The sequence below is a fragment of the Euleptes europaea genome, chromosome 5 (assembly GCF_029931775.1).
Source record: "Euleptes europaea isolate rEulEur1 chromosome 5, rEulEur1.hap1, whole genome shotgun sequence".
Classification (NCBI taxonomy): domain Eukaryota; kingdom Metazoa; phylum Chordata; class Lepidosauria; order Squamata; family Sphaerodactylidae; genus Euleptes; species Euleptes europaea.
Window position 1 is genome coordinate 31877135 of NC_079316.1, and position 16046 is coordinate 31893180.

The window sequence follows — 16046 nt, forward strand, 5'->3', positions numbered from 1 at the left end:
CATGAGCATCAGCCCTCCTCTTCCCTCCCCAAAAGGCCCCCCTGGAGTTTCTAAAAGCAGATGCTGAGGAGCCTTGTAGTACCATGGGGCACGGATAGGGTGGGGAATGTACTGAGGAAGGGAACATTGAGCAAAATGGTCCCCAAGCCTTTTCAGTAAATTTCGGGATTTGGGTTTACCGGATACCAAAATCTGGAGATAAAGCTGAAGCCAAATAGGCGATTCCAGATTCAGCTATTTGCCTTTGCTCAGAGGCATGGCTCCTTGCTTTCTCCCCTTTTTCTTTCTTTGTTTTGATTGGTTTTGTTAGGGCCCCTAATTTGCATGGACATCATGCAAACCGACCCAGAAATGAAGACAATCCCCAGACTTTGAGGTGCCAGCCAGGCAATCAGCTCTTTCCATCAGTCCTTGGCAGTGGTATATCTCCCTTCCAATTGGATCCTTGCTCAGGACAATTGAAGAAAAACAAGACACTTGCTGCTGACAATGTCAGTAAGCACTAGACCATGAAAAATAACACAGATATTCAGGGGGAGTTTTGAAATACCTAAGAATCCCAGATTTGTGTTACTATCCTGGAAAATCACAGTAACAACCTGAAAGAGTGGTTTTCATGTATACATTCAGCTTGGGAATTTCAGAATGCACATCCTTACTTGGGATTAGGGAGGGAAGGTGGCATGGTATATCCCAATCTTGTCAGATCTTGGAAGCTAAGCAGGGTTGGTATTTGTAAGGGAGACCACCAAGGAAGACTCTGCAGAGGAAGGCAATGGCAAACCACCTCTGCTTCTCACCTGCCTTGAAAGCTCCTTGTTGGGGTTTCTATAAATCAGCTGCAACTTGACAGCACTTAACGTGCATGCGCACGCGCACACACACATACACTTAAAACATATTGTAGTTTAGAGATATTTACTTCTGTAAACATGCTTAAAATCTTGCTGTACTTCATATAATGTTTCATCTATTTAAAATGTTCAATTGCAGGACAGAATTACTAAGAGAATGGGAACTGTAAATACAGAGTTCTTTTAAAATTAAAGCAAACGTTAATAATAAATAAATAAATAAACATCCTTAATGTCTGTTCTTGGTGGAATAATCTGCCTTTCTGCTTTCATGTGAAACTACAGGGAAGCTGATGGTTATATGTATACATACACATTCCATAGACTTACAGTGCAATTCTGTACAGAGCTCACAGAGAAGACCTAGATTGGAATAACTCTACACAGGATTACATTGAAGAAGTCAAAGGAGGAAACCATGAGAAGCAACAAGAAAGAAAACATGATGAACCTAGTATGAGCAGGAAATAGTCCTGTATCACCTGAAAACGGCATGAAACTTACCCAAATGTTTCTTCTTTTCAGTTGTCATTTTGCTCTATTTTGCAGTCATCCTGCTTGTGGACTTCTTAGAGGCAGCGGGTTGGCCACAGTTTAAACACAGTGCTGGACTTCATGGGCCTTTGACCTGATCCAAAATGGCTCTTCTTATGTTCTCTAGGAAAAAAAAAAAGCTGAATTAGATAATCTAATGCAATGATCTAGAAAGAGGTCCCAAAATCGAAAAGACACTGAAAGCCATGTGGTCAGATTTCCCCAGTATTTTAAAAGGGACATGGACTTCTGAACTGGTGTGGGAAGAATAGATCTGAACTCTTCTACCTCCATTGCTCAGTTGCATCAAAAGCAAACAAGCTCCCACACTGACACAGATTTTGGAAAGGGAGCAAAAAGAAATACAAAGAGGGGGGGTGTTGCTTTGCATTTGCATTCAGTAGCAGCATGAAGGGGGACAGTTCCAATTTGTAAAATCATTCAGAGAGGCAAAGATTAAACCCCCTTCCCACCTGCATCAAATCAGAACCCTGCACAGCAGCTTTTAAAAACAGTGCAAAGAACCAGTCATGAATCTGCCAGGGTAATATCAGTTTTGGCCCAGGGAGAAGCCAAACCTTTACAGACCAATCTTTGTAAAGGAGGATGGGGAGGGGGAATGAGGAGCTATGGGAAAACATCCTTTCTGAATCACAATCTTAAGCTCCAACCTATTTCACAATGTTTGCTAAGCAATAAAGGTCTTTAGGAGTTCTGCGGTTTCTGTGCAGCTAGATATGAGCTTGGAGTGACCAAAAAAAGTGGAAGAGCTTCATTGCAGCTGTATCAACAGCAACTTAAAAAAAAAAAAATAGGCAGCTGACACAGAATGTCAAGCATGACAGACTTGGCCCTGAAAGTAAAGTATAAGCTTCATTGGCCAATAACATAGCTTTGGAATAATGCCACTGGAAAGTTTTTTATGTAAACCGATGCTACTTTATTCTCTGGATTCTATGGCAAGATTTCTGAGATTCAAGAGTGCATCGACTGATTCCTCTCGGATGCTGCTTGATGCATGAGGGTCATGCATTTTTATGACATTTTGTAGAAAAGAGCAAACGAACATGATGTTTGTAAAGCTTTGGAAGTAGGGACCCATGAAAGAGTCTCAGTAACAAAGGATTCAACAATGCTAAACCTGAGATGCTTCCATTTTACGTTACATGTGAACCATGGGAGGAGAATTCAAGAGATGAATAATGAAACCAAGGAGAGTGATAGCATGAGCTTTGACATCAGGTGAGATTATTCCCCTCTGTAGGCCCAAGACTGGCATCTGGGTGTGATAAAAGTAGTTGGTTTTGAATGGATTCAAGCAGAAAAAAGGGGCACATCTGGACTCAGTTTGGTGTCCCCTTGTCCCCATCTAAGATGACCAGCACTGTACAGGACATCATTCAGAAACTCAATACCAGACTGTCAGACGAATGTATTCAGTTGGCCTAGCAAGGACAGTCAGAGCAACAGCAATCTTCACGCTCTGTCAGCACAAGTATTCTATGGCCATGGTCAAATTGGCCATTTTAGCCCCCAAGACAAATCCCAGTGGGCCAGTGACTGGAAGGGTTACCTCTCCGGACTCTCATGAGCCCCTACTTGCAGGCCAGTTGGGAGGCAAGTAGGCTGGCATGGCTGAACTGGCATGGATGCTGCCACTGAGCAGAGAAAGGCAGCACACTGCCTATCCTTGAACCTGACTGGCTAACAGGCCAAAGTACTTACAGTGGAAGACAGAAAGACATTGGTCTTTCACCAGGTGAGACAGTGGGGCCAGGGAAAGGGCCATTTTGGTTGCCCAGCCTACACCCCAAGTAGTGTAGCTGGAGTATAGGATTGAACTGTGAATCTTGACCTAAGGAGTCCCTGCTTCAAATCTCACCTGATCACACTTCTGCCATCCACTCACCAAGCAGTCTTAGGTAAGCCTCCATCATTCAGCCTCCTTCCATCTGAAAAATAGCAGAGCTGAAATGAAAACAGAGCATCTGTTTTGCATGCAGAAACATCCAGGTCCAGTCCCTCCAGGCATTTGGTTAAGGACAGCAATGGTGAAATAGGTAATCTGGCTTCCCTTCCCTACCCTTCCCTTCCCCCTTCCTTGCTCCTTCCTTCCTTTCTCTTCCTTTCCCTTCCCTCCTTTGTTCCTTTCTCCCCTTCCACTTAGTTTTTTTTAATTCCACCTCTCTGCTCTCTGGAGGACTTGGGAGTTTTCGAGTCACCATTGATCTCAAGGTCCATTTTAGACCACCCTCCAAGGAGGGTTCTATTATATGTAGATAGGATGCCATTTTATTAGGTTAAAGTGGAAATATTGGTTTTAAATTTAATGTTTTTTTAATGTGATATTTATATTAAAATTATATTATAAATTATTATTGGAAGCTGCCCTGAGCCTGGCCTGGCTGGGGGAGGGTGGGGTATAAATGGAATAAAATAAAATTAAATAATACAATATATAAGAGTGGATAGAACTGACCTTGAGAGACCAATGGTCTGAATCAGTATAACACCCTACCCCCAATATCTTTCTTGCTCGTCAATGGCCGTATTAATAAATTTGATTTGAGTATAACACCCCCTGTGTCTTCATGTGTGTACAGATGGTTGGGACTATGAAAAGTTTTTGGTGCATAAGAAAGTAGGGAAATGTCAGATTAGATGATTTAAAGGCCATTCCTGAAAACTTTGGGCGAAAGTCTTCAGGAGGCAGCGTAGAGAGGCCTTGCCGGTGCAAAGGGGAGTTCCGGGGGCGTGCTGGGGGAGGAGCCACCGGCTAGGCGGCTTCCTATCCCGGTTTGGCCGGATATGCTGGCGCCGGGAACAGTGGTGCTGCGCCTGCTTTTGAGCAGGCGCAGCTTTACTGTTTTAAATGGGGCTTTTAGCCCCGGTAAAACAACAACCAAAAACACCCCGTAACATGGCTTTTTTGTTTTGTTTTACGGCGTGCGCGAATCAGCTTAGGAAGAGGTACCACTGCGCTTCTTCCCCGCCGACTCTGCACGCCGTTGTTTCAGGAATGGGCTGTCAGAAGAAGAAGAAAAAGAAGAAAGAAGAAGGAGGAGAAGGAGAAGGAGGAGGAGAAGAAGAAGAAGAGTTGTTTTTTATGCCCCACTTTTTCTCTACCTTTAAGGAGTCTCAGCCCTGACCTGGATGGCCCAGGCTAGCCTGATCTCGTCAGATCTCAGAAGCTAAGCAGGGTCAGCCCTGGTTAGTATTTGGATGGGAGACCACCAAGGAATACCGAGTTGCTGTGCAGAGGAAGGCACTGGCAAACCACCTCTGATAGTCTCTTGCCATGAAAACCCCAAAAAGGGGTCGCCATAAGTCGGCTGCGACTTGACGGCACTTTACACACACAAACACACAAGGAGTCTCAAAGCAGCTTACAATCGCCTTCCCCTCCCTACAACTCTCTCAGTCCTTATGAGGTAGGTGTGAATGAGAGAGTTTGGAGAGAACTGGGACTAGCCCAAGGTCTAGTGGAGGATTCCCCACTCCTTCATGTGGAGGAGTGGGGAATCAAACCCAGTTCTTCAGATTAGAGTCCACCGCTCTTAACCACTGCACCACGCTGGCTCTCAGTTACAGGCAAATGTATTGATGCAGGCATTTTAAATTTGGATGTTAAGGAAATTATATACTTTATTAGTGCCATTAGACGCTGACATTAAAAATATACCAAGAATATTGGAAAATAGCCAAGAAGTTTGTAACAAACTGCAGAACTAGAAATGAGGATGCTATTATTTAATATTTTCCGGTTTTCAGCTTGTTTCAGCATTATGTCTTTGTTAGCCACCGAGACAATACAAGTACCCCCACAGATACTCAGTGCCACTTTAAACAACTGCAGCTGTATTGCCATTAATCATTAAAGAACAAAGAGAGACACATTTAAGTGGCCAAAAACTGTTGATGATACAATATGAACCACTTTAATAAGTGTCCAAACAGTTTTGATAGAAATGCCCTAATATATAAAAGATGTCCTGTCATCTGCTGATATTTGTTTAATGGCCTAAACAGTTCATTGACACACTTATTATTCATTTGGTCAGGGGAAATAATACGTTGATCATTTTGAGTTCAAGAGACCACTTAATTTCTAAGGAAGGTATCAGGGATCTGTGGGAATAGAACAATCTATATGGAGGCAACTTGACTGATTTAATTTAAGAGGCGGATTCCAGCAGTCCTATTAGTGTGGAAATAAGTCAGAGAAGCCAGGGAAGAGAATAATGGATGGATTGGGTAACTAAGGGTTACAAATTAGAAATCTCTAAGAAATCTTGGGAAAGAATTGTTGTGATGGTGTAGGATATTTGAGAAATATCCAGCAGTCACCGAAGCCATGGGAAGAAACTGCAGGAATCGTTATAGACAAAAAAAGGGCAAGCATTTTGCGCAGGGTGAGCATTTGCTAGCTTTTCATACAGGAATACATCAATAGTGCACATTTTTGGAATCTTCGTATAATGAATTCCAATGATAACTTCTTTTAAAGGGCTGAAGAAGTTGCTAGGAATCTTACTATAATACATTCAGATGATGCATTCTTTTGCAGGTCCAAAGAATTCACCAATGAGAAAGGCAATAACAAAACTCACAACAGTTTCTGATGCTTTGTGATGTATTCATTGAAAACTTAAGGAGAAATGGAAGCAAGGAATCTTTTTGGTTAACAAGAGGTGGTAAAAGATTTTTTTTTTACTGTACTTTTAGATATATATAAAAGCAGATTCAACAGGCAGTGGCCTAGGACTAAATTTTTGCCACATATAATCCTTTGAGGATGTTGTAAGGAGGCCTTGTCACACTGTCAAATCCAAATTATGTTCTTTATGAATCTGAATGCGGCAAAATAGGGATGGCATTAAGAAATAAACTAACATAAATCCAAACCTAATCCCCAGTTTTAATCATACATTTGACATTCCACACATGATTGCTAAATGTTTTCACAATTAGTCATCTCCAGAAGTTATTGTTATTATGGTGCCTTGCTGTTTGCTTTTTTTGCTATGGTACAAGATGAGGAAAGGGAAGCAGCAACTCACAGTGAAATCCTAACCAGTTACACCCTTCTAAAATGCATTGATATCAATAAGCTGAGAAAAATATGACTCTGGTTAGGATTGTTTTGCAATGTCAGTGGACAATGTACATGACAGGGACATCTTCCAGCCAGAAGAATTAGCAGATTTTTCTATCTGGCAGGATTGTTTCCATAAGGATTTCTTAGTACCAATCATTGCACTGTCCCTGTAGGACTGAAGAAGGTTTCCTCAAGTGAGTGTCATTTCATATTCTTACCCCCAAGCTTTGCTAAAGAATTCAGCAGTCCTATGTTTGGTTCTTCTAATTTCTAGGCAGATAATTAACAGATCCTTCTTTGGGCATCTAAAGGATTCTTTCTTTGTTTTTCTTCCCACTCCCAAAATCAAGAAGTTACTACTTTTATTATTATGATAGGCAAAAGGACTTAAAAAAATCAAAGTCCTTCAACAACCAAAACTTCTGCTCCTAATTTGGCTAGTTCCATTCAACAAGTATTCAAAAGGCACTTTTTACTTCAGTTGATTTAAAAACAAATAGTTCACTGACATGTGATCCATTAATTTGTTTCTTTCACACTGTCAAATCTAAGGGACTTGCTGAGCTCAGGGAGCTCTTTGACATTCATAATTCATTGTTGTTGTTTTTTTGGCAAAAAAAGAAAACCCCAAAGAATAATTAACTTGTGATATTGAATTCCTAATTTGTGCCCAGTTTATGTATTCAGACTCGAGATCAGCAGGGGTACATAAGACAGGTCTAAATGTACACTTTGTGTATTATGCAATAAGCAAGTTTTGGGGGGCTGGGTACACTGACCTGATATAGTTGCCAAAAGCCTGACTATGTCCTGGGGGAAGGGGAAAGATGGATGTACCATAGGAACTTATAAAACTTCTTGTTCAGTTTTCCTGGATTTGGAGCTCTCCCCTTAAAACTAGGGTTGTGCCAAAAAAAAAAAAAAAAGGTAAATTTTGGGTTCAGGTTTATTAGGCCTGATTTTTTTTGGGGGGGGGGTGTAAACCCAAAATAAGCCGAATGCCCATACCGGTAAATTTCAGTATTCGACTTATTTTCCGGTTTACTGAAAAATTCAAGCCCATTATACTTATGAGGATTTTTTCAAAGCTCGGGGTGGGGGGCATTTTTGGAGGTAGAGTCCCCAAATCAGCAGCGTGGCTGCAAGGGACTCTCCTTAGACGGTCACCAAAGTTTGGTGAAAGTTGGGATGGGGGTCCAATTTTATGGGCCCAGAAAGGGGTTGCCCCCATCCTCCAGGCATTTGTGAGCCAAGATGTCCATCAGTTTTCAGGTTCAAAAGTTCAGCATTGCTGAGGACTGGCAGAAAGAGCAGATTCCAGGTTGGCACCAAACGCCTGAGGGCTGCCTTCATTTCTAGGTCGCTTTGCATGATGTCCATGCAAATGAGCTTCCAAACGGAGGAAAAAGGCTTAAATGCAAGAGAAATAAGGCACGGACAACATATCTTTTGGTGGCAAATGACATCCTGTGAGCAGTCCTTTATTGTGGTCATGAAATATCTGATTCCAAGAGATAGTGTGGGAAAACAATATCGGAGACAGCTGAAATCATGACCAAGGCAGCTCCTGTTAAAGAGATTGCTCATCCACATGGTGAGGGCGTCTTCTTCAGAAGGCCCATGAGCAGCTGACGGAAACTAATATTCTCTGGACTAGGTAAGCCCCATCTTTTAAAGTGCAGATCAGATGCTGTCAGTTGGTCAGACCAAGTTGGCTCCGATTACACAACCCCAACCTCAAAAGGGCCCCAACAATGGGGCTCTAACAAAGCCAGTCAAAGAAAGAAAGAAAGAAAGAAAGAAAGAAAGAAAGAAAGAAAGAAAGAAAGAAAGAAAGAAAGAAAGAAAGAAAGAAAGAAAGAAAGAAAGAAAGAAAGAAAGAAAGAAAGAAAGAAAGAAAAAGAAAAAAAGGGGGAGAAAGCACAGAGCCATGACTCTGAGCAAAGGCAAATAGCTGAACCCAAAAAGCCAAATACCTTTGATGGAAGGTTCACTTTGGAAAATAAAAAGATGTCTGACACTTTGACTGCTAGGTAACTTTATATAATCTTTTTTGAGCTCTGGCTTTCTCCAGGGTTCTCTTTGGCTTCCCATGTTTCCGGATTCTGGCTGGAAGTCTGTCTTCCATTCAAAGAAGGGTGTTTGAGCATCCAGTGGCTCAGCTAGCTCCTGCCTGCCCATCAAGAGCAGGTAGCCAGCCCCTGGATGGGCTGTTTGGCTGTCCACAACAGGCCCAGCCCTGCCCATTGGGCCACTCTTTCTGTGCAGCTATGTGCTATACCATGCATTCAAGCAAGGGAAACTTACCTGCTGAACCTGACCACCACAACCAGGGCCGTAACTGCAGGGGGGGAGTGAGGAGGGCAGCCACTGCCCCTGTGGCATGCAGAGAGGGCAGCAGAACAGCCTCTCCTGTAGGCACCTCTGTGCTGGGTAGTAGAGGCAGTTCTGCCACCCCTTTGCATGCCACAGGGGGGCAGCTGCCCTCCTCGCCCCCCCTCCTCTAGTTTTGGCCCTGACCACAATGCTCATTCAAACCACTTTCTATGTTTTCTTGCTACCCTTATGTCTTCATCCAGGGAAATGTTCCCCACTAATCCTTTTTTTATCAATTCATCCAAGTAATAAGCCTTTTTAACATACTGTAGCAGAATCTATTTTTTTACAAGCATTATGTCACCCAAATATTTGTGATTTCATTTTCTTAATCCTAAATGTGTTTGCCGAGAACCTGCTCACTAGGTCTTGTTGAAACTCCCTCAATTACACAAGAGGTCATTTCCTAGAATGTCTGAAGCATAGCTGTGTGACAAGAGCTTTCTGCCTGCATGGATAGCTGCTTTGTCATTGCAGCTTGTGGCAGTCTTGGCCCAGTCTGAGAACTAAATAATCTCATTTACTGGAGGAGAGGCAGTTTCCACCCCTGTCATGGTCATTCGAGTCATTACATTCACCAACTCTCATAAAGCAATGCATCCCGTCTTTGCAACTGCCCAGTCATATGTGTGCATTAAATGACTGACTTTGGATAAAATGTTTTTCGTGCCTGTGCTGTCCGTGGTATATATTTGAAAAGGGATCACGAGAACTGATTGCCACATTTTAGATGGGTTTATAGGTGGACACCAAAGACACAAAGATACGATAAGTAGTAGGTAGGTATCAACTCTAAAATTTCAAACTTTATTTCTTTTTACTATGTGCCTTTTAAAGTTGGAAGTGATGGTTGATGAGCGGGGGGCCTGCTGCTGTGGGAAAGCCATCCAATCATGTGAGAAATCAGTGTAATCATGCAAATAGACATATCTGAATTCACTGAAATGTGTCCACATAGCTCACCGAACAATTGGCTCCCTGCTCATGACCAGCAAGTAGGATGTGAGCCGAACCAGAGGGGTTTGAGTATAATTAATCCCAAATGGTTTCTTCCTTTCTGCATCTGTTCACACTGCTCGGTACTGAAGCTTCTAATGGTGACCTTCTTTACTTTTTTTTCTTGACAAGGGGTTTATTCTTTTCCCTTCATTTCACACTTCAATTTCCCAAGCATTTTCCTCACTGCTACTCTCTTTTGGAAAATCATTGCATGTCTTTTGGACACAACAAGCTTATTTTTCTTTTCTGGCTCAGCATCACTTATTTTGCATTTATACACAGCATCACTTATTTGTTTTTGTTCTTCCTTTGCCATTTCCAGTTCAGAACCAAACGTTGTTTCTAGGCCTTCTCAAATGGTCACACATCTGTCAATGCCTTCAGCTCTAGGGCAAAACAATGTGCATTACATTCTTGAGAAACTTGTCCTGGTTTCCAATTTCCCTTCAGTTTTTGCTGTATTCTGAGTATTCCCATTTCTTGTCAGGTTTGTTCCTCTTTCTCAAATGACTTCCTAAATTCCAGATGCGAAAACAAGCTCTATGAGCAAGACTTCATTTCTATATAAGAACTTTTAATTCTCTTTCAAAGCCAACTAGACAGTGATCATCCTAAACAGTCTACCTGTCCAATTATCACAGATCTGTCTTGAACATTCCCACTATAAAACTTCCAATAGCAGGACTGTATCACCTCTTGGATTTGTATGTCACTTTTCTGATTTTCCATTTCCTCCCATATTGTATTTGAGCATTTTCATTTTCAAGGCTCACTAGAATGATACACCTGTCTACACCCTGTCTCTAGTCCTTGTATTCTTTTTATACGTATCCTTGGATTATCTATTCTTTTATGTATCTCTCTCATTAATCTAAGTGCTAAAATGAATATTTAAATTAACATTCATTTTCAACTCTCAGAACTGCTTTGTAACTCAAAAGAAATGCAGTTATAAGTGGACAGAGCATTAATTTTTCTTCTATTAAAGAATGCAGATGAACGAGTAACATGAATTTAATTGAACGCTGTCTGCCATGGCATGCACAACAGAATTTTATTTAGATAATGAATGCAAAAACATCAAAATAGTTCACATTTAACAAAACTATACTTGCATTATGATCCACACAAAGATGCCATGCAAACATAACTGTGACTGCAGAAGGAGATCAGCATGGAATTCAACACAGCCTTCTTCCCTGGCTTTGAACTATGATCATAATTACTGTTACTAGCATTTTAAGATTGGGTTAATGTCTCCCATTTTTACATGAAGCTGCTCCTCCTAAAAACTGTACAGTCCATGGTAAGGAATAGGAATTGGCCTTTCCTTCTTGCCCTATCTTGGCTGTTTGCACATACTATGTGTAGGGTTGCCAGCCCCCCACCCTTGTCACTGGCAGGAGCTTCGGTGTGATGTTGTCACTTCTGGGTTTACCTCAGAAGTGCCAGCATCACATGGGATGCTCTAGCACTGTCCTCCAAAAACCTCTATGGAAACCATAGAGTATTGTGGGAGAATGCTAGAGTGTCCCCATCGAGATGCCAGCACTTCTGGGGAAAACCCGTGCTGTGCACACCACATGTGAAGGTCTCTTACCTCTTTCGGCTGGCCTGCTTCTGCCTGCCAACCAGCTGAGGGGCAGCAGGCAGCCAAGTTCATTGGCGGGCAATTGCTTTCCATAACCGGGCAAATGTGAAGCCTAACTTTGTGCAATATTATGCATACTGCCTGTGCACCATAGTGAGTTGGCCATTAGTTGCAATGGGATGCCACTTTGAAACTCAGGGGAATTTTTCATGGAGATTTGCTGCACTTTCAAATCTGATTTGTGTCGGTGCAAATTTTTGGTTATTCATTGTAGGTCCGTGTTTTCCCAGAATGAGCAATAAAAGCCGCGTTATAACTGAGGCAACTGAAACCACTTTTAAACCATCCTTTCCTGTTGGCGCATGTTTTTTGGCTCAGAGGCCCATGAAGAATTGTTTGCTTCAGTTCCGCTGCCCCTGCCCTTGACGTCTACTTTCTCCTCCCCCAAGAACAGTGATTGGCTGGGGGAGTTTCGTGCTCGGACAAGAATACCACCCCTTTTGCTGCCTGCCTGCCTGCCTAGAGTCCTGGCACTTCTCTCCCTCCATCCCGGAGGCTGGTGGGCGGGCAGGCGGCACGCCTTCCCTGCCCTCGCCCGGGATGGGCCTTGGAGCTGGGCCCACACCTCCAAGCCCAGGGGGACGTTGGATGGATGGCTCCAGGGGGAGACCGGCGGGGCCACGCCATGTGCGACTCGCGCCTGGGGGTAGTGGTGGTGGCAGCTCAGTCTAGGGCAGCTGGACCCGTGGGGGGGATGTTCAAGGGAAGGGGCTGTTGACCCCTCTACCCCAGCAGGAAGGGGGTATTTTTGAGAATTCAGATGGGAAAAAGGTGCATCCTGAGAGGGGAAACCCCAAGGCAAAACTCCCTCCTATCACTCTTCTGAAGAGGGGCAGCCAGTCTGCTCTGGGTCTCCGTCCTCTCTCTCTATGCACTGGGGCCGGATCATGGCCGGCGCGCAAGCCAGGGGCCTTCTTTCCTCTCCCCCCTCGCCGTGCACACTGGCTGGATCGGGGCCGGTGCACAAGCCAGGAGCCCTGCTCTCTCTCACGATGCACTGGGGCCGGATCATGGCCGGCGCGCAAGCCAGGGGCCTTCTTTCCTCTCCCCCCCCCCGTCATGCACACTGGCTGGATTGGGGCCGGCAATCAAGCCAGGAGCCCTCCTCTCTCTCACGATGCACTGGCTTTAATGCAAGAGGTTTACAGTGGCCATTTATGCATGGGAGGTTTTTCCTTGGATTTGCTGCTCTCTAGATGCACCCTTTTCCCATCCAAATTCTCAAAACTCAACAATCATCCCCCAAGAAGAGTTTTGAGAATTAGGATTGGGAAAATGTGCATCTAGAGAGTGGCAAATCCAAGGCACACCTTGGATCCAAGGCACACCTCTTGGCACATGGATGCGATTCCTGCCCCCCCCATCCTGTCTTTCATTAAAGGGCAATGGGTTCCACACCTATAGAAAATAGAGGGAAGCTTTGAGGAAAGCGCTGCCTTGCCCCCCCCCCAATTTAGAATCTGACTGTTCCAAAAGCAGAACAGAGCGAGGGTGGAAGAAAAATGGAGGAGACCAGAGGGACTGGTGGTTGTTTTTTGCGCTGGGGCTGGTGAACCGCACGACGTAATCTTCTGGGCAGAATTGGGGTGGAGTTGGGGGCAGGCATAAACAATGAGCTTGTTGGAAGGGGAGGCCTGCAAAAGGGACAGACCAAACCATTGTAAAATACAGCGTGCTTTGTTCCCATGAAAAACCAAAACTACAGATAATTGACGGGGATAAATCGCCGCTATGAAGAAAACATTTAAATCGGGTTTTTTATTGGTCCGTGGCAAAAGAGAAGCAAAATCTACCGTGAAAAATGCTCCTCACATACAGCTATCCAGCCATCCTTTTTTCCCCCTCGGAACCTGGCCCACATAGTACTACTATCCAGTGTTACACTATGCTCCACTCCACAGAGTAGTTAACTATGCTCCACTCCTCAGAGTAGTTAACTGTGGCCCAAGTTCTTTTCAGGCTTTTAGTAAGGACCATGTGCAAACCAGTTTGTTAAGCAAAGACATTATAATATCTCACCCACAATTAGTGATAGTACTAGGTGAGAACTATAAGGTGACAAGCTGTTCACTTCAGTAAGGAACACCCAGAGTTTTTCTTAGCTCTGCTTCTGTTACACTGGAGCTCAGAAACAAAGTTTCTAATGGCCACAAAGTTTTGCTTTAAAGGTGTTTTTTTTTTAATTTCAATGAGTAGGCTGTTGTCCACAAGAGCTGATAACAACCAGAAATTGTTAATTAAAATTTAAGCCCAACAATTCTGGTATTAGCTTCCTCCAGATTATCTTTGCATGTTGCTTCAAGTCGGCAGTTCCTCCTGTGCATTCTATTCTAGTCATTCCGTTGCATAAACTATACCACAGTTCCCAGACATTCTGGGGTCAAGATACCCTCATGGACACCCGGACTAGTTTGACCACAGATTACGTATTGCTTACTTCCAGATAGCTCCAGAGATTTCCAGACAGTTCACACAAAGGGTCCTCTAGGAATAAAGTTCTGAGCTCTGGTCTTCAAAACCACAAATTAGTTTGTAGGCCTCTTTTTACAGCTGGAAACATCGCTCTTCTATTGCAACCTCTGAGTCTTTGATTACTTAGCCATGTTCTGATTTGGTTGTGGGGTAAGAGTAGAGTTTCTTGGCTCACTGAATTCTGTAGTTCCTGTGGTCAAGATCCAGGAGTGTTTCTAATATTTGATGTCCTTGTAGTACCAAGCCTGTTTTCAAATCATTTAAATTCTCTAGATTATCCAAGAGAAGAAAGGTCTTTGAAAAAAATGAGTACGTTATACTGTTAATTGCAAAAAACAGTGCATACAGTAAATTCCTTCCTTTAAGAGCTGTCAAGATTCATATCAACAGATTAGAAAAGAGCTATTATATGGTGACATGGTCTTGTAGAATGAAAATATGAGCTTCATCACCCTTTATTTTGTTCTCTCTTTATTGTAGTTCCATTAGCAATGCACGGTTGCCAATCAAAGCCAAGATAATGGCCCACTCTTTCTGTCCTTTATTTGCGTGTGTATGTGTGGGGGTGAAGACAGCACTGCTTTGTTTCTGCTTTGACATATATAGCAAGATTTCCATTAAGAAAGTTATTTTGAATGTTCTCAGACTATTCAAACTATGTTTGCCTCTCTGGAGCAGTGGATTCTGATCTGGAGAACCGGGTTTGATTCCCTGCTCCTCCACATGAGCGGTGGAGGCTAATCTGGTAAACTGGATGTGTTTCCCCACTCCTACACATGAAGACAGCTGGGTGACTTTGGGCAAGTTACGGCTCAGTTAGAGCTCTCTCAGCCCCACCTACTGTCACGGTCTCTGACATAATTATGGTATTCTGTGAACATGTAAATAATTAATTCCATATAGACCTAGTACACATCATGCAAACTGAGCCACTGCAGAGGTTTGTATAATGAAAAGCCTGTGTAATGCAAATGTTCTAGAACAGGCTGACAGAATTCTCTCAAGGTCAGCTCTTTCAAGAGCTAATTAACTATGTCACTCTGATCTTGTCCTTGAAGGGAAAAGAGCAGAGTACCTTTCAGATAGATTCCATCTACCAGTAAGATGTAACTAAAATCACCCTTTCTCAGCTGTCAGAATCTCAAAAACAGAACGGTTTTGCCCCTCTTCAAGGTCTACTGAAGATATCTTAATGTACTGAGAGTGCATTAATAGCTTAAACTTTGCTTTTTATAACTTAAAGGCATTAAAGATTCCTGCAGTCCTATCAAGTATATGCTTTCTTGCCTTCTGTAATCTTGCTCAAGGCTATGTGTTACTAACAGATGGTCACAAAGAGACAGTGTAAGCAATAATTGTGTTTTATGAGTTATACAGTTAAATATTGTGCTACAGATTTCTGCGTAAAGTGCTGTCAAGTCGCAGCCAACTTATGGCGACCCCTTTTTTTGGGTTTTCATGGCAACAGATTAACAGAGGTGGTTTGCCAGTGCCTTCCTCTGCACAGCAACCCTGGTATTCCTTGGTGGTCTCCCATCCAAATACTAACCAGGGCCAACCCTGCTTAGCTTCTGAGATCTGATGAGATCAGGCTAGCCTGGGCCATCCAGGTCAGGGCACAGATTTCTAAGTAGTCTTATTTAATGCGTATTGTCCTAACAAAGAGGATGGTATAAAATTAAGTATATAATGTGATCATGAAACTCAGAAATGAGTGTTTATACTTTAAGAAAAATAGACTGAAAGGAAAGGAAGCCCATATATGGTCATGGAGAGCTGAGCAGCTGTAACTAAGCCATTACTGCACTGCCCAGAATATCTGACAGAGGGAATAAAAGGTATTCCTCTTGATAGATAAAAATGTTGTTTGAAAGTGGGGATAAAAGATTTCTCTTCACTCTTAATGAGTTTGAAACAGTATAAATACAGCCACAGTACAGCCAGAGAATCAGAACCTTCCAAAAGGCTCTCAGAAAAGGCTGAATGGTATGTATGGCTTAAATACTTTACTCTAGACTTTGTGAATTAGATACTTTGAACTGAATCAGAATAATTTGACTGT